The sequence below is a fragment of the Ornithodoros turicata genome, chromosome 4 (genome assembly GCF_037126465.1).
Source record: "Ornithodoros turicata isolate Travis chromosome 4, ASM3712646v1, whole genome shotgun sequence".
NCBI classification, from domain to species: Eukaryota; Metazoa; Arthropoda; class Arachnida; order Ixodida; family Argasidae; genus Ornithodoros; species Ornithodoros turicata.
In genome coordinates, this window is record NC_088204.1 from 25,578,174 (window position 1) to 25,597,647 (window position 19,474).

A 19,474-nucleotide genomic window follows, 5' to 3' on the forward strand; every position below is an offset into this window, starting at 1 on the left:
GGAATTAGTGTTTCCACAAAAAGGGCAGATGTTTTTTGAAGAAAGCAACATGTTCCTATATGGACCTCGATTAGTCTTATTCTGTTTGTCGTACCTTGTCCTCCAGGGATGCACGATCCAAATCACACACGTGTATTTGCTTTCAAGATCTGGCTCTGACAACTTTTGCAGCCCCATCCTCTTTAAGATAGCGTACTCGCAATCAGGGTATCGAACCGAACCAGAACCGTTATTTTTGCCGGAAGCGAACCGGAACCCGAACCGCAATTTTCATGACACTGTTGAACCCGAACCGGAGCGGAACCAAAACAAAATAATAGCGGTAACCGGTTCGCAACAAAACGGTTCGGACATAAAAAAAGTCAGTAATTTCAAGGGCCTCTCAATCCCCGAACGAGGACACATTGGTCTTCATATCACGGAGATCAACAATTAAATCATCAAATTATCACCTAACAGTCAAAGGATCCCTTACAAAAATGGCTGTTGACCTTTTGTTTCCATTCTACAGAACTTAGTCAACAGAGAGCACAGACATTCAGTAGACTTTCTATTAGCCTTGTGTTTACCTGACATATTGATTTTATGTTGACTTATGGAACTTTAAGTCTTGTTGACAATTATTCACAGGAAGGTAACAGGTCTTTCTGTAGACTCTCCATATACTTTACACAAATTTCGTGTGACCTTCATGTGTAAGTCTTGTTATATGTGATCTCAATTTCTCTGTTGACTTTGTTGTGACTCAGCTATCAACGCGTCGGCGTCACCCACGAAACTACCTTCGTTCTTTTTTAAAAGGCTTGGCGACCGTTACCCGTGAGGCACTCGGTATGTTCTTCTTAATCGAGGAAGATACATGATTTACTGAAGCCCGATTAACGCCGTCCCCGTATGATGTGAAGACTTTTTGTGGAGTTTCTGTGACTTCAGCGAAGTTGAATTTCTCCGTTCTATTGTTCACTCAATCGCAACACCCATAAAATACACGAAATTAAGTACTGCAAAACTATATATGTCTCTATTTTATTCCGAAAATGCATACCTTGAAAGTGGTATCCAGTGTCGACACAATCATACGAAACATCCCGCGCACACAGTAGGGAAGTATTCCACACGTACACATGCTTTATGCCACACAATGTCGCGTCGCACAATAGACAGTCAATGATGGGTTGCGGTCTGAGTTCTTCTGGTGACCCACGATAACGGTGGACTTCAAAATTCACTGAATTTCGGCGAAGGCGATGTCTCTGAAGCGCTTGAGAGAAATGTGTCTGAATAGGGCGTTCAATCGCAAATTAGTAATGTTCAAACACAAGAGAGTAAAACCGAGTAGAATGGTCATAGCAACAACAAATTTGGTTCACAATCAACACCGGCCACGAACTGGTACTTGTACACTTACCTGACAGGACGCAAAACTGCTGCCGCCGCTCGAAACATACAAAACCCTACAGCACAACAGTCATGGCATGAATACAAGTGAAGCTTGATCACACACTTCTATCACAGAGCTTAACCCTCACGACGCAAAATGATATCCTCCTTTGTTCTTTCATGGCCTGCAAAAACGAGAATGAAATTAGAAGAACCAACACCGGCCACGAACTGATACTTGTACACTTACCTGACGGGACGCAAGACCGCAGCCGCTGCTCGAAACGAACAGCAAAAACCTACAGCACAACAGTCATCGTATGAACATAAGTGAAGCTTGATGACACATGACACTTCTATCACACAGCTTACCTCTTACGACGCAAAATCATATCCTCCTTTGTTCTGTAATTGACGAGCGAACGCTGAAAGCCTGAGACAATTGAAACCAGAGAGTCGAACCGAATCCGAACCCGAACCGAAAACCGTTATTAACCGTTATTTATGGCCGAACCGGAACTGAACCGAACCGAAAGAGTCGACGCCATCTTGAAGCTGAACCAGAACTAAACCGGTAAAAAAAAATACCGGATACCGGTTCATATAACGGTTCATACGGAATTAAGTGCGAAACTTTGTATGTTGTGCATGAACACAAAAGCTATTTTTCGTATTTTTTCTTCATTCGTAGACTTCCTCTTGCTTGCCGAAAAAGTGCCATGCAACAATGATCTGGATTTTCTCGAGTCACGAAATAGCAACAGACAGTAAGTGAAAAATGTTACGACTCCTAATGTCTGGCATACATATCAATATATATATATAAATTAGAGATCAACGACAGTTTTGGGTAGCAGTCAATAAGTGACACATATTATAATTATGTAATTATAATATATATATATATTTTTTTTTGTATATATATATATACTTTTTTGTCCTGACGAAGACAGTGCCACTGTCGAAACGTCGACCCCTTGCCCATTTTACTTTTTAACGTCTCCCCATATTAATAAACTAGTGTATTTAACTTCCCTAAAATCTGTTTCCGCGTCTTTTTTTGAACTTCTGTAAAACTTCGTGGCCGTTTGATAATCCTTTTACCTCACCCTATATATATAATTATATAACAGCTTATAATAATATACTAATCAGACTCAGCTATACACAGGCTGTCCACCCTAGCAACAAAAATGATCGCTGGAACATAGCACCGTCAAAGGGGACACTCTCCTATGACGTTTGTGTCACAAACAGGCCGCTGTATTGTAAGATCAGTCCGTTTATAACACAAACCTGTCAGTTTTCCTTTGACAGCGCTATGTGTTCAAGATCACCACTACAGTTATCGCAGGCATCCTGCATATAAATACGAATACGCGGACCAAGCGAGAGATATGTCGTCGGCCGTGCGTCAAATGTTCACATCTTCGTTTTCCTTTTTTTTTTTTTCGTCTTCTTCTGGGTTTTCTTTTGTGCAGTGCTGTGCGAAAGCAAACTACCTGAACTCAGCTACAGCATGAGTTCGTGTTTACGACGCTGCAGGATAATTCCGAAACGTGCGAATGTGAACTTACAGAAGCCCCTTACAAAGTAAAGGGCCAGGCATCCTCATGCGGGTCAGAATGAAAAGCACATACCAATATGGTTTTCTTTGTACATTTGAAATAAAAGAGGTAAAAAGAAGCATGCTGAAATCGCATTTAGGAAATGCCAATGGATCGAAAATTGGTCGAACTCTGTGTTTGCACTTGCCCTTGCCCTGTCTGTGTTCCACAGGCACTTCACTCTAACGGCGACATCGAAGCACTGCGACGGTCAGTGATAATACATAACGCGCATTTTACATGAAGACGTCGGGGCTCAGAATCGCAAATAACCACAACAAAGATTGTAACTGAAAACTGTTATAACTACTAATCATGGGAGTACCGTGAGGGGGGCAAGGAGGGGCCCTGGAACTCCAAGGTCGCTGTGAAAATAGTGCACTCTTTAGTCATAGGTCGTAATATATATTCTCAGATGTATAACAGGCACCTCTGAACACCCACACAGTGCACAGCGTCCGCTTCCAGAAAATGATATGGTGGGGGTGGGGGTTTGAACTCTTGTCCCCCCCTTGGAAAAAATCCTGGGAACGCCCATGTTACTAATGTATAAGACATCCACATGAATATATAGAAGAATTAGGCATCAACGACAGATTTGGGTCGCATTCATGAACTAACATGTTTCATAATAATATACTAATCAGCCACCCTGCTGCTGAAATGGCCCACGGTGGCCACCCTAGCTGCAGAAATGATCCCTGACATAGAGCTCTGTCAAAAAGAAACTCACACTCTCTTTCGTATGACGTTTGTGTTACAAACAGTTCATCATTGTAAGATGTAACGTCACAGGAGAGCTGTCAGATTTTCTATCCAGCGCTATGTTTTTGTGTTAGAGATCATTTCTGCAGTTACCGTGGGCATCGTATATATAAATGCGAATACGCGGACCAACGTACGTGTATGTCGTCGGCTGTGCGACCTTCGGTCTTAAAACTTTTCTCATCTTCGTTTTTCTTTTTCTGTTCTGTTATGCGTAATGCATTGCGAAAGCAACCTATACCTGAGCTCAGCTCCAGCACGTATTCGTGTGTACAACACCGCAGCATAATTCCCAACGTCCGTGTGTGAACTTACATAAGCCCCTTATACGCTAGCCACACCGCAAACTGAATGCATTAAACGGAATGCCGGTAACTTCACCTCCTCACCAATCATCATCTTGCGTGGCATCGTTCTTTCCACCGACTTGTTGAAAACACGGGCGTGTTGAAAAAACGATACCATTCGGGATGATGGTTGGTAAGGAGGTGAAGTTACTGCCATTCCGTTTAATGCATTAAGTTTGCGCGTGCCTACGGTACTAGAAAGTAAAGCACCATCCTCCCTTATGCTGGTCAGAATGAAAAGAACATGCCAAGCTGGGTTTCTTTGCGGATTTGAAATAAAAGAAGCAAAAACAACCATACTGGCATCGTATTTAAAAATCGCCAATGGAACTATATGGTAGAGCCCTGGACCGGCAATCCAGTAGATGTGGGTTCGATCCCTACAGCTGGCTAACCTTTTCAGTGACTTTCATCTTTCATCTTTCATCTTTCAACTTTATGGTGCTATGCGCGGTGTTCAGTAGATCTACGAACTTTTGAAATTCATGTTCCCCGTGTTCCCATATTATCAGTATATCATCGATGTATCGAAGGTACACAGTGGGTTTTAATGAGAGGGCGCTGAGAACTCTGTTTTCCAAGAAACCCATGAATATATTTGCGTATGTGGGTGCAACAGGTGTGCCCATACTTGTACCGTGTACTTGTAGGTAGTATTCGCCATTGAACTCGAAGTAGTTCAGTTTAAGGACCAAGTCCATTAGAGCGAGTATGGTTTCCGTGTCTTTTCTGGTGTTTGTTGTAGAAAGGGTATTGCAGAGGGCTGTGATTCCGTCGTTGTGTGGGATGTTAGTATACAGTGATGTCACATCCAGCGTGGCTAGTATTGTGTCCCTACCAAATGTACGAGTGTTGTTTATATCTCTGATTATTCTGAGGAGGTGGGGTGTGTCTTGTACATGCGATGGCAGTGTTGTCGGAATATGGTTTAAATAGTGGTCCAGGAATTTCGAGAGTCTTTCTGTTGGTGTGTTGTTATTAGATACAATTGGCCTGCCGGGGATGTCAGCCGTATAGAGCTCGTTGGCGTGTACCTTGTGGATTTTGGGCAGTAAATAGAAACGACTTGCGCCTGTGTTTGATGGGGTGAGATATCTGAGGTCATCACGTGTGATGAGCTTTCGTTCGTGGAGGTCCTGTATGGTATGGGTTATTAGCGCAGTGTACTCCTTTGTTGGGTCATGGTCCAGTTTGAGGTAGTGTTGCGTATTGTTGAGTTGCCTATGAGCTTCAGAAATATATTTATCTGTGGGCCAGATGACGATACTCCCACCCTTATCTGCGGGCTTGATAATGATATCATCTCTGTCAGCTAGCGCTTTGATGATGTCACGCTGTGTTTTAGTGAGGTTGTGACCACGCGAGCTTTAGGAAATACTGCGAAGGATGTCGTTGCTTACTTGTTTAATGTACAAGTTCAACGCTCTTCACCCGTCTGGTATCAACAAATCACAAGGCACCCTAGAAACACTTCACAAATAAAATATGCTTTTCCCTTCTACCTCCATTATCATCTGTTATGTTCTGCATGACTACTGCTTTCTGCTTTCTTTATTGCATGCCACAACTTTGTATTACAAAAAAAAAAAAAAAAACTTTGCTCGTTCTGGAATTTTCCCCACGTAACCACTAACCTCCTTATCTTTCACTATGGTTCCCAATTCTTGTCTGTTGTCCCGTTTCGTCCACGTGTTCGTGAACCTTCCATTTTTCTGTAACCGGTCTGTAGCCTAGATCACTACATTCACATAATCCCCTCCATACTCTAACAAAGCAGCCATTCACTCCGGCCGTAGAAGCCCGTACGGACCCTTTCTTCCCTCCGGGTTGTTGACCCACAATTCGCATGAACCTTTAAACACGTCACACCTAACCCTTTAAATACCATGCCAATGATGAGGACGGTGCCCAGAAGAAGAACAGTCTCTGTTCGAAATATCGGCGGCTTCTGTCCTGAGGCAACTCCCTTCCTACATCTCTACCGGTTCGCTGGATTTCTACCCATCTACGTTCGCTACTGACGATCCGATGGCCTCAGGAGGTAAGCAACCCGTCCTCTCTTTCTCACATGTCGCACTCATAGGAGATAGCTGTTACAAGTACATACACGAACACATCCCGCACGGAGAGCACGGACCTCACATACACTTCTCAAGCGGCGCAAGAGTACGAGACATCATGACACATGTATCCGCCGCCCCACCGAACATCGCGCACTTCATACTCCACGTAGGGACCAACGACATCGCACGGTCGACAGCACAACGTGTCATCCAGGAATTCGAAGCACTAGTTTCCTTCATCACAAACAACAGACCAGGCGCTGGAATAGTACTGACAACGATACTTCCCCGAAGACAGAACAAACACCGAGCATACATATACCAGGACACATGGCTACACGAGTTCAACAGGAATGCGCACGCTGTCAACAACCACCTCATCCACATGCGTCAGGTACAAACCAACGTTATGGTTATCACACACGCAGCTTTCGAATACCACGCTGAAGCACATCTCGCTCGGGACGGCATCCACCCAAACCACGCAGGCGTACGAGCTATGGCACACAACATCAAACACCTAATGGTCCATATATGCCGTCCTGCACTGAAAAACGCTCAAACACAACATCCTCAACCAGCTTACACTTTAAGTGCCAGCACCGCAAACACGCCAGAACACACGATGGCATCAAAGGGGACCACAACGAACACTGCACCCACGCATACACACGCGGCAAACGAGACCACTCCAAACACAACCCGCACACACACAAAGTTCACGCAAACTGTGACACGGAAGACCACAAGCACGCAAACACAGACAGATGACATCGAGGAACACAGCGAGTCTCCACAGCCACTGACCCCACAGCCACCGACCCCACAGACACGACGCACGCGCACATCACGCAGAAAACACCGTTGACTATCTAATCACCAGCCTACGATGCAGTTAACAAACTTTCTACGAATGCGAAAACTCATGGAGAAACGTAGCCGATACCTACATCATCTACGGATCTACACCCACCACCTGGCTCACAACACAGTACCTAAAGGCCTCACCCCTAAAACAGTCCCTGCATTAGGAAAACTGACACCTGAACTAGAGCTAGAGTGGGCATCAGCCCTTAGCAACACAGCCAGTACGTTTCTAGAAATATTAAAGAAACAGTGCCACGCGCAACTCGCTACGATCCAGGCCCATAGGGTCTAGGACTTTTCGGTACAGGACATTTCGGTACAGGACCTTTCGGTACGGACATTTCGGTACACGGACATTTCGGTACATGGACCTTTCGGTACATGGACTTTCGGTACACGGACCTTTCGGTACGCGGACCTTTCGGTACACGGACATTTCGGTACACAGCCACACCACTGGAAGGTGGTCTTCGGCTTCTTAGTCATAAAACGGTGACTGTTTCTTTTTTTTTTTTCGAGTACCTAAAATTGCGAGTACCTAGACTATGCATTAATCATGCAATGCGTTGTTTCAGTATGTCATCCAAGGGAAATACTCGAAGCATCCCATGTACGATACATGTCTTTAGATGGTCGCCGCAAAAAGTATAATTTCCAGGCATTGCCTCTGCAGGGAGTGGCAGCCATAAGGCCGAAAAATCGAATCCCCGAACAAACCGAAAGTCAAAATTCAAGGCTAAGGTTAGGTTAACTTTTCTTTATATGGTTAGTTCAAAAAGAGTGTTTACAGTTTACACGCGCTTGGACAGACATTATGTTGAAATCTTGTGCGAAAAAATTGAACAATGTCTCTTCGGCCTTCAGATAGGTCGGTGTTTTGATTTTTCGGCCCTTCGTCTGTTGGCCATTTTAATCTTTTGGCCTTTCGTGTTTTGACCTTTTGATGGGTTTCCCTCTGCAGGACACATAAGGGCTCAAGAATGGTAGTAAATGTGGTGACGGGAGTGTAGATGTTCCCCTAAAATTGCCTGTATCGGCATGCTGCAATGATCGCAAAGTAGCCTTTCTGCAGTGCCTTACGGGTGGCAACCAGACGGGCGTAGGAAAGAATGACCCCGGAGAAAACGTTCCCGGAAAAAAGTGCCCCCTGTATAGCAGGCGGGCATTTTTATCTGGCTTATTTTGTCCTACTCTCTTTCACAGAAGACATCCCAGATGCCCGTTGTTAATGTAGGTCGTCAAAAATGTTATGTTCGTAAAAAAGGAAATGAAGAGGTTGCCGGACTTTTCAGCAAACGTATTTTCGTTGAAAGCCGTTAAAAAAGAAAAAAGAAAGAAAGAAAGGTCATGGTAATTTTAATTTACAGTGAACAACGCAAAGGAACAACGAACTGATGTTTCCGCACGTGCAAAACCTTGTAATGCCCTTCCTTATACAGGGTGTCTTTTTTTATACAGATTTTTTATTAAAAATCTATAAGAGTCCCAGATATGCCGTTTGGATGACAATAGCCGGCAAAGAATATCTGCCGTCCCAGAGATGTTACAAGTGAAAACAGGACGTCTGTAGCTCATACATTTTTAATAAAAAATCTGTATTGAGAACAAAACACGTTGTCATAACCAATAAGCCGAAGACCATATTCCAGCGGTATGGCCGTGTACCGAAATGTCCTTGTACCGAAAGGTCCGTGTACCGAAACGTCCCTCGGTACCGAAAGGTCCGTGTACCGAGAGATCCGTGTACCGAAATGTCCGTACCGAAAGCTCCTGTACCGAAAGGTCCGTATCCCAGGCCCATATGAACAATATCAGTCTCACCGACGCGGAGGCAAACACTCTCGAACTACACATTCAACAACTCAACCGCGAGCTAGCTAACAAGGAACACTCAAAACTCGGAAAACCTAATTCCAACAACGACACGGATACCGGACCCACTAACATGACACACGCAGCAGCCGAACAAATCATTTCCAGCACCACAACCACAACTCTCCACAACATCGCTGACTCACCCCGAGAAAACGCTGACGCAAGCACCGTAATAGATATATCACGCTCACTAACCAGCGACGAACTACAAGTCCTCTCTAGGGGGTTAACATTCTGTCCTACACTCAATTCTGTTAACGAATACGAAATCTACAAAGACATATCAGACTTTGCGAGACGGCTACGCCTTAGAGAATTCTTCGCTGATACAACACAAGAAAACAACAACGACCTCCGACTACCATCAACCTGGACACCAAATCACGGCCGAGAACCCGCATTAGACCTGTACATTAAACAAGTAAGCAACGACATCCTTCGCAGTATTTCCCAAAGCTCGCGTGGTCACAACCTCACTAAAACACAGCGTGACATCATCAAAGCGCTAGCTGACAGAGATGATATCATTATCAAGCCCGCAGATAAGGGTGGGAGTATCGTCACCTGGCCCACAGATAAATATATTTCTGAAGCTCATAGGCAACTCAACAATACGCAACACTACCTCAAACTGGACCATGACCCAACAAAGGAGTACACTGCGCTAATAACCCATACCATACAGGACCTCCACGAACGAAAGCTCATCACACGTGATGACCTCAGATATCTCACCCCATCAAACACAGGCGCAGGTCGTTTCTATGTACTGCCCAAAATCCACAAGGTACACGCCAACGAGCTCTATACGGCTGACATCCCCGGCAGGCCAATTGTATCTAATAACAACGCACCAACAGAAAGACTCTCGAAATTCCTGGACCACTATTTAAACCATATTCCGACAACACTGCCATCGCATGTACAAGACACACCCCACCTCCTCAGAATAATCAGAGATATAAACAACACTCGTACATTTGGTAGGGACACAATACTAGCCACGCTGGATGTGACATCACTGTATACTAACATCCCACACAACGACGGAATCACAGCCCTCTGCAATACCCTTTCTACAACAAACACCAGAAAAGACACGGAAACCATACTCGCTCTAATGGACTTGGTCCTTAAACTGAACTACTTCGAGTTCAATGGCGAATACTACCTACAAGTACACGGTACAAGTATGGGCACACCTGTTGCACCCACATACGCAAATATATTCATGGGTTTCTTGGAAAACAAAGTTCTCAGCGCCCTCTCATTAAAACCCACTGTGTACCTTCGATACATCGATGACATACTGATAATATGGGAACACGGGGAACATGAATTTCAAAAGTTCGTAGATCTACTGAACACCGCGCATAGCACCATAAAGTTCACATCACAACAGTCAACTCACTTAATTAACTTCCTCGACACCACAATATCACTAGACAACGGCAACCTCATCACAACCCTGTACAAAAAGCCAACTGACAAACAACAATACCTTCACTTCAAGAGTCACCACCCGCGCCACTGTAAGGTTGGAATTCCTAATGGGCAGAGTGCAAGACTACGCAGAATTTGTTCAAACGACACAGATTACGCTGAGAAGCTTGACGACCTCTGCAGCACACTTGCCCAAAGGGACTATCCAGACTCCCTCCTAACCGAATTCCGTCGCAAGGCACTCACACTCGATCGAAACGAGGTTCTGGAAAACCGAAAAAATCCTGACGCGTGCCAAATAAGCTTCATCACAAGATATTCCAACGCACTTCCAAACATCAAAGCCATTCTACAGAAGCACGAGCCCCTCCTCCAAAGCAGTGACCGACTTAGCAATATATTCACCCATCCCATACAGGTGACATACCGACGCGCAAAAAACCTAGCAGACTCCTTGGTCAATGCCAAAATCAGCAAAACGAGCGCCCCGTACACGGGAACACGGCCCTGCAACCTCCAGCGCTGCAAAACATGCAAGCACGTTCAACACGCTAACTCCATCAAAAGCACTGCGAGCAATTACACCCACCCCGTTAACCACGCATTCACATGCACAAGCTACAATGTCATATATACTGCATTGAATGCGGGCTAGTTCCATCTCAAATCGAACAATCCGGTACACTTGATGTCTCGAATGAACGGGGAAAAAATATATGTTGAAGCCATCGGTGAGTTAGGAGAAATAAACGGTTTCCGGATTCTCTGCGCTGCGCGGTTCGGGAAGTAGGAGAGGAGGAAAAAACTACCTCTCATAAGACGATGTCGTCGCGCGCGGGTTTGAGAGTTCGCTACAAGGCTATTTCTTGTCGCGTTATAGAAATTTCTTGATCTGGCTTTAGACCACTTAGGGCACAATAGGATCCTGCATTGGCAGTGCTGTCTCCGTTTTTGTTTGTGTACAAAAAAATATCAAAGTTGACTCAAAGTGCCGAAAAGCACCGTATTCACTGCAACTTTGCGGACGATGTACAAAACGGATAAGATTGAGCTTTATGCCGTTTAATTTGTCATTCATGTGGCTATCGAATGATGTATAATTTGTTGCTCTACTCTGTCAGGAACGTAAGCGATACCTCTTTCAGTAACACCATACCACCGAAAAATGACGAATTTCGGAAGCCTTTATCTAAAAAACCCCACCAAAAACTTGGCTCGAAAATTTTATGTGTTGTAGGTAGTTCCTTAGACTATGCGCAGAAGAAAAATCAAAAGTCGGACTTTATCGGTAGGCGCACTGTGAATTTTTTGCCAGCCCTTACGCAGAGCGCATTCAAGCCTTGGCACCGTGTCCCGCGTGTTGCAAAATCGAATTTTCCAAAGGGACTTTCAACTTCTGTCTTCACATAAAAAGTAATTGCTATCATTTGCAACCGTTCTGAGCGCTTGCGTTCATAATAGTGTTGTAATCGCTGAATGTAGATTGTGGAGCAACCATATGTGCTCACATTTTTTGCGGGATGACACACATGCATTGCAAGTGCTGGGAGCCCGTCAAGAACAGAATGCTTTAGAATACTTTTGCGTCATTATAAGAGGTATATTTGTCCACGGTGATCATATCGAAGCATATTTACAGTACACAGAATAACAAGAACTTGACAGCGAAGAAGACAAGGTGACGAAGGTAAGAAGGTAACGTAAGTTATGCAGAGCATTCTGAGTGGATGAGAGTGCTCATGTCATGAACTGCTTTAGGCCGTTGTGGAAGCCACTTTCCTTTATGTTACTTTTGATGGCAGGTTCTTGTTAGATTTTCTTTCAAATGTGGGAAACATTGCTGCGTGTTGTGATTCAGCCACCTTTGCTGTGAGGTACTTGAAGCAGCTTCTGCACAGCTGACCCACTTCTGTTACGCCTTCGGCTTGATCTGCTGGAACCACAGTCTTTATGGTAGTTACGCCGATCTCCGAAGCAAAGCGAAAATCCTTTGTCTATAGCACTTTTTTCTTGTGTATGAGGCGGTAGTCAGCGAAATCCACACGATCAGCACTGTACAACGAAGAGGTCATTGAGGTAGGTGTGATACCAGGACGACACACTACAGTAATGCAGATGTCGTCGCACACTCTGTATAAGGGCACTCCATGCACTTCTGTAGTCGAGAAGTGAGTGAAGCGTCTTCTGTGTCTAGGCGAAACTTTGCGCAAGGTGTCTTCAGGGAGTAAATGCGATCAGGACCTTCCCATGGTCGCAGCATGTCGAACCGAATGGCATATTGGACAGCGGCGCCGGTCGGGCTGTTTCGGCAAGGTTCACAAAAGGCACCATGAATTAGCCTTGAGTGTGTGCGTATGACACTACAACATTTTCCTCAGTGTAATTTCCCCCCTCCGAGGTCATGAGGCCGTAGGAAAGGAAATGTTTCAAAGAATACTGGAAGTCACTGCGTCCCTCCTGCCATAATGCGTACAATAAATATGCTTGTTTAGAATAACCCTGAACAGATATGCCTCTTACAAAGATGTAAAATAATTATGTTCTTTCCTTGATCCCAACACTTGCAATACATGTGACATCCCGCAAAAAATGCGAGCACATCTGGTTGCTCCACAATCTAGATTCAGCGATTACGCCATTGTTATGAACGCAAACGCTCAGAGCCTTGAAAAGGAAACCTTGAAACCTCAGAATGGTTTCAAATGACAGCAATTACTTTTTATATGAAGACAGAAGTTGAAAGTCCCTTTGGAAAATTCGATTTTGCAACACGCGGGGCACGGTGCCTCCGCTTGAATGCGCTCCGCGTATAGGGCTGGCAAAAAATTCACAGTGCGCCTACCGATCAAGTCCGAATTTTGATTTTGCTTCTGTGCATAGTCTAAGGAACTACCTACAACATATAAAATTTTCGAGGTAAGTTTTTGGTGGGGTTTTTTAGATAAAGGCTTCCGAAATTCGTCATTTTTCGGTGGTATGGTGCTATTAAAAGAGGTATCGCTTACGTTCCTTACAGAGTAGAGCAAGAAATTATACATCATTCGATAGTCCTATGAATGACAAATTAAACGGCATAAAGCTCAGTCTTATCCGTCTTGTACATCGTCCGCAAAGCTGCAGTGAATATGGTGTTTTTCGGCACTTTGAGTCAACTTTGATATTTTTTTGCAGAAAAACAAAAACCGGTACAGCACTGCCAACGAAGGATCCTATTGTGCCCTAAGTGGTCTGAAGCCAGGTCAAGAAATTACTAAATGCGAGAAGAAATGGCCTTGTAGCGAACGCTCAAACCCGCTCGCGACGACGTCGCCTTATGAGAGGCAGTTTTTTCCTCCTCTCCTAGTTCCCGAACCGCGCAGCGCAAAGAATTTGGAAAGCGGTTATTTCTCCTAATTCAGCGATGGCCTCAGCATATATTTTTTTCCCGTTCATTGGAGACATCAAGTGCACCGGATTGTTCGATTTGAGATGGAACTAGCCTGCGGCGACTGCTCTATGCAATACATTGGTGAAACCGGCCAACAAATGAACAACCGCCTTACCGGACACAGAACCGACACGTCCAACAAACTCCCAAAAGCAGTCGCCGAACACTTTAACGTTCCTGGTCACAATTTTGACAACATTAAACTATATACAGTCAACCCTCGATTTATGAACACCCTCGGTTCTCCGAAAAATCGTTCATAAATCGAGGGATTCATAAATCGAAAATTCATTTAACTGAGTACTATTGAGCAAATGCAACAGTATTTCCGCGTTGGGATTGTGTTTATAATGTCATATATTGTGTAATTTTGCTTTTGACCATGCCTTCTGCTGTATCAATCTCACAAAGAACAGACGTTAGCGCATTCACACTCTGTTTATTATGCAATACTAAATTGTTTAATTTTGCTTTGGACCATGCCTTCCGCTGTGTCAATCTTGGAAATAAGAGGTGTCACCACATTCGCACTGGACTGGTCTCGAATTTTTAACCTCCGTTTATTATTCTCCGGGTGACAGCGACCACCTTATTCATCAACTGAGGTCAGGAACACTTGGTCGCACCTTGTGCGACCCCGGAATACCCGTTTGTTGTTCGGATTTCGAGGGGTTAAGAACCGAGGGTGCAATACCTGGAAAACGTTTTGTTCGTTCAGGCGTCATTCATAAGACCACGGAATTATCCCTTTGAAGGTTTCTGTTGACCTCGGAACGATCCGTTCATAAATTGAGGGCAAAAACGCTGGGCAACTCCTAGTTGGTTCCCAGAAATTCCGTTCATTATTCGAAGATCGAGGTTCATAAAACGAGGGAAAAATGAATGGAAAAAGTTTGGTTCCCCGTGCTCGTGTTCATAAAACGAGGGAATTCATAAATCGGAGGTTCATAAATCGAGGGTTGACTGTATTCCAGAAACCGGGTTTAGATCCACACGTGACAGACGTGATAGGGAGTCTTATCTCATATACAAGTTCAACGCTCTTCACCCGTCTGGTATCAACAAATCACAAGGCACCCTAGAAACACTTCACAAATAAAATATGCTTTTCCCTTCTACCTCCATTATCATCTGTTATGTTCTGCATGACTACTGCTTTCTTTATTGCATGCCACAACTTTGTATTACAAAAAAAAAAAAAACTTTGCTCGTTCTGGAGTTTTTCCCACGTAACCACTAACCTCCTTATCTTTCACTATGCTTGCCAACTCTTGTCTGTTGTCCCGTTTCGTCCACGTGAACCTTCCATTTTTCTGTAACCGGTCTGTAGCCTAGATCACTACGTTCACATAATCCCCTCCATACTCTAACAAAGCAGCCATTCACTCCGCCTGTAGAAGCCCGTACGGACCCTTTCTTCCCTCCGGGCTGTTGACCCACAATTCGCATGAGCCTTTAAACACATCACACCTAACCCTTTAAATACCAAGCCAATGATGAGGACGGTGCCCAGAAGAAGAACAGTCTCTGTTCGAAATATCGGCGGCTTCTGTCCTGAGGCAGCTCCCTTCCTACACACACACGGAAGTTTGTTTTAACCTGCCTGTTCTGTTTCATTCGCAGCCGTGGCCCCTGAACCGGTTCGTGAACCGAACCGTTTGGAAAGAACCGGTTTGAATCATTATAATTACCTTCTGGAGCTGAACCGAACCCTTATCGCCGAACCTAAACCCGAACCCGACCGTTAAACGTTTGGGTTCGACTCTCTGATTGAAACATGTTGGAAACCTCCCAACGACATTCCGATGATGCTAATGGCGATGACTCCTTCGTGATGAGGCAAGGGCGAGGCACGGAGGCGCAGAATCAAAATGTGCAGCATGCGCATGATCCTCATGTGGTCGTATAAGTTGGAAATATATTGTGTACTGAACTGAAGTATAAATAATACGAGGAACCGTCTTTTCAAAGCCATCGAAAATGTGTTTAGTGTTTTGATATGTAGTTAAAAGGTGACAAAGTTGCGTTCAAGCTACTACATTTAATTATAAGGTCAGATCCAAATACCGCTTTGTTTAGAGAGCTGATAGCACGGACCTCTCCACCTCCCAGGAGTGCTGTACACCCCACATGGGTTTTTACAATACACCCGGAAATTGCTTATATTACCCAGCTTGTCTCCCAATGAACAGAGCAGTATGCCTCTATATACATATATCCCCCCCCCCCCTATGGGTTGCTCGGTGCCCCCTTGAGGTCGACCTCTGTGGACATTACTGTCCGATAATGCAGTAATAAGTAATACGGAATTCATCTATGTAAAAAAAAAAACGGTTGAAATAAGTACTTGCTACATAGGCGCATAGAAAGTCCACAAACTGTCAACAGCGACATCTATATACCGTGTCCACAGAAGGTACACATAAGGTAGTTCAAGAGATTGTAAAAATGATGAGCCAAAGTCAACACGTTGTCAAGACAGGAAACAAGAAGTCCACAAGAAGTCTGCAGAAAGGAAAAATCCATTTTCATAAGGGGAGGACGAACTTTTTTAACACGTTGAAGCGCAGTTGTCCTTCTGAGCGCAGCGGCTAGCGCCCCACGCGCGCGCTGCAGCGTCTGCTCTTCAGAGAGGAGGCACCACGCGAACGAATGAAACAGGAATGAAGTAGGCCAGTTGTGTAGCTCTAGAGGACGAATATGTGATTAAGGAAGCGGCCAATATTTCCCTTTTACACGTGAGCAGTAAAAATTAAACAAGTCAGAAACATGAGAATTGGAGCAGGAGCGCACGCAGAAGGTTTGGTTGGTCGTGGTTCGAAGAGTAAATGTAGTTTTTTACTGGTAGTGCAATTGTGTTGTGATACATTGCCTTTGTGTTGTGGATTAGCTGGTACACCGCTGTGAGCTCGTACAGAGCAAGGCTGACAGTCTTATTTTCGACATGCTTCAGTACGGTTCGATTCACGCTGCGAATGCAGCGTGTCGGAAAGTACCGTCGTCTATGTAAAATGCTGTCCATCTTATTAAGCTTCTTTAAGTGTATCTTGCTGACACTGTGCGCGTGAAAAAAGATTTTGGGAACAGAAAGTAGCAGGACCTCACCGCTTCATCAGCGTGGACGCTGTTTGCAAGTGTTCATCCATTCTTCTTCCTCTCGTTAAAGGGAATGCCTGACTACTAAAAACGTCAATGCAGACAAGAGCAGTAATAAGCTAATAGCCACGCATTTCCCGATAAAAGCAGTTTCATGGGCGATATAAAACGGAAGCGTTGAACCGGTTCGCGAACTGTGATACATATGATACATGTGATACATATGATACATGTGATACATGTGATACATATTCGCACAAAAAGTTTGAGCGTAGCGTGCAATCCTGGCGCGCAAGGGAGGTTTGAATCTCGCGGCAGAAATGCCCCCTCTCTCAGCTGCCAGCCGCTGACGTCATGTGGCCGCGCCGTCTTTTTCTTTCCTTTTTGCGATTTGTCCGGCGTCGCGGCGCCAGCAAGCCGACCGAGCAAGAAGCGGCGTTGTTCATCGGACGTCGTGGAAAGGACAGGTGATGAACAGGCGACACGTCTGCTCTTCTTGACAAAACGTTTAATGGAGTTGGAGCCCAAGCTCCGCCAGCTTTGATTTCGAAACACGAATGTCCCGGATACTCGTAAGTGATGCTGCTAAGTGTGAACAAATATTCGGATTGAAATACAGTGCTTCTTCTTGGTTACAATCTTGGTTACTCATGAAGACGCGGCGCAGTGACCAGTGCTTTCATTTGAAGAGGTCTTCGACCGTCATGACTTCTCTGTGTTGTGGTCAACACTATGGGCTCTGAACCGCATGGACACTGGTAACACTGCGCTTACCATATCTTACTGACACCAGGAGGGCAACATCTACACAAGCACAACAACATAGATACTAAAGTAAAGTAGTAGAGTTCATCTGCTCGCGATAGGTGGGAAACCCCCAAACACATGGCCAAATAAGCGTTTTCTTCTTGTCTTTTTTTTCTCTAATGGTCATACGCAGCATACAACAGTGGCACATGGAATAAATCTCTAACTGACAGGAATGTATTTAGTCGTATCATATACATGCTGCACACACAGGCACAATACTGTTCACTAAATAACGACACCAAAGCACAATCGGAACGGAAACCACAACTGCGTATGATCCACCTCAACCCGAGCCTTCACGGCAACACAGAGTCCTAGCCATACCTTTTACACTGCCCGCAGTCTTGTTTTATGCAAAACGTACGAGACAAATCATGTAAGAACGCAAGTTAATGTCAAACGCAAACACATAGCAACAGCGTCTCAGTCGGTAAGTCGCCACGATTCTGGAGCTAACAGACGATTCTGGCTGTTGTTCTGCTGGGGAGCGGACGCTTCCGGCAGCCAATGAAGTGCTGGGCCACATGACGTCACCACACGCCAGACTCGGCTTGGGGGAAACTGTTGCCGCGGAGCGCATTCTTGCAAACTAATTTTCTCAGGAAATTGGCGCTTTTCAAAGGCAATATTTTGCGTGACAGCTTATGAAGGTAGTATGTTCATATCAAGCGGTGAAAAATATATGTTCCAAATGATTTCCATGCTCCTTTAAGCACCGGCAAGTATTAAGCCAGATATACGCGAGGGACCTTCGAACCAAAGCCCTGTGGACAGCCAACAGAGAGGTCGTGTCACTGTCCTGTCTCATGCCTGTCAAGCGACGGATCACCGCAATCCAACGGTGGATTTTGGTCTCGAAGCTTGCATGCTTCCGCCAAGAGAGGCCAGCATCAACAGTAAAACCGAGGAACCCACGGTGAGACACGTGCTTCAATGGTATGCCAGCAAGCGAAAGCTTGAAGAGCCGCATGTTTGGCCTCGTAAAAGGGAGTATTACTGTGCTTTGGGTCGAGATGTCCAAGCCCGCCAGTGACAGGTACTGCTGGATAGCGTTGAGAGCGAGTTGCAGGCGCCGCTGGAGGGCTGGACGGGATTTGCCACTGGTCCAGAGACAAAATGTCATCAGTATAGATGGATATAGCCACTTTCCTGCCGACGCGACCCCGAAGACCCAGTCAAACGATGTTAAATAAGATGGAGCTCAGACCGCTCCCCTGGGGCACCGTATGGGTCTACGTGGCAAGGTCTGTATCTCCGGCTTGTGCGGACGAACAGTTCGCGTCCATGGAGAAAATCAGTAAACCATGAGAGTGCTCTGGAAGGTAGGGAGGCATCAACAACACCATGGAGCACAGAAGCTTGGCTGACAGTGTCGTACGCCCATTTAACATCGAGGAAGGCTGCCAGCGCCGTCCTCTTGTGCACCTTTGCCTCTTCCACAGAAGTGATTAAATCCAGAACCGAATCTATATGCTGCTCTGTGCCGATGAAAGCCTGACATTTCTCACAGAGGAAGTCGTTATCTTCCTAAGGAAAAACAGATACTATAGTCTAGCAAATTGCTAACCAAGGAGTCTTGACAACACAACCCAAAAAGGAACGATCACGTTTAATCGCACTGTCAGTCTCGTGACAGCCAGAAAGGATCATGCCGATGGTGACCGGGCCGCAACAATAGTATCAATTGCTTGTCTCGCGAGCTTCCCCATATTCTAGAACACTGTTCGCCTGCCAGCCAAAAATGATGGGTGAGGTGTCTAAGACGTACATAGGCAACACTAAAGTTAGGAATTA

The 19,474-nt window shown here is 45.1% G+C and overlaps 1 long non-coding RNA gene across 1 annotated transcript; it reads right to left on the bottom strand.

Annotated features, from left to right (window-relative positions):
* Positions 1 to 1,528: 1,528 nt before the first annotated feature.
* On the bottom strand, positions 1,529 to 1,828 carry LOC135392844 (uncharacterized). Its single transcript, XR_010422255.1, has 3 exons — positions 1,753 to 1,828; positions 1,631 to 1,679; positions 1,529 to 1,565 (listed from the first exon to the last, which is right to left on the bottom strand). It is a non-coding gene; the product is annotated as an uncharacterized LOC135392844 (long non-coding RNA).
* Between the last annotated feature and the right edge of the window lie 17,646 nt (positions 1,829 to 19,474).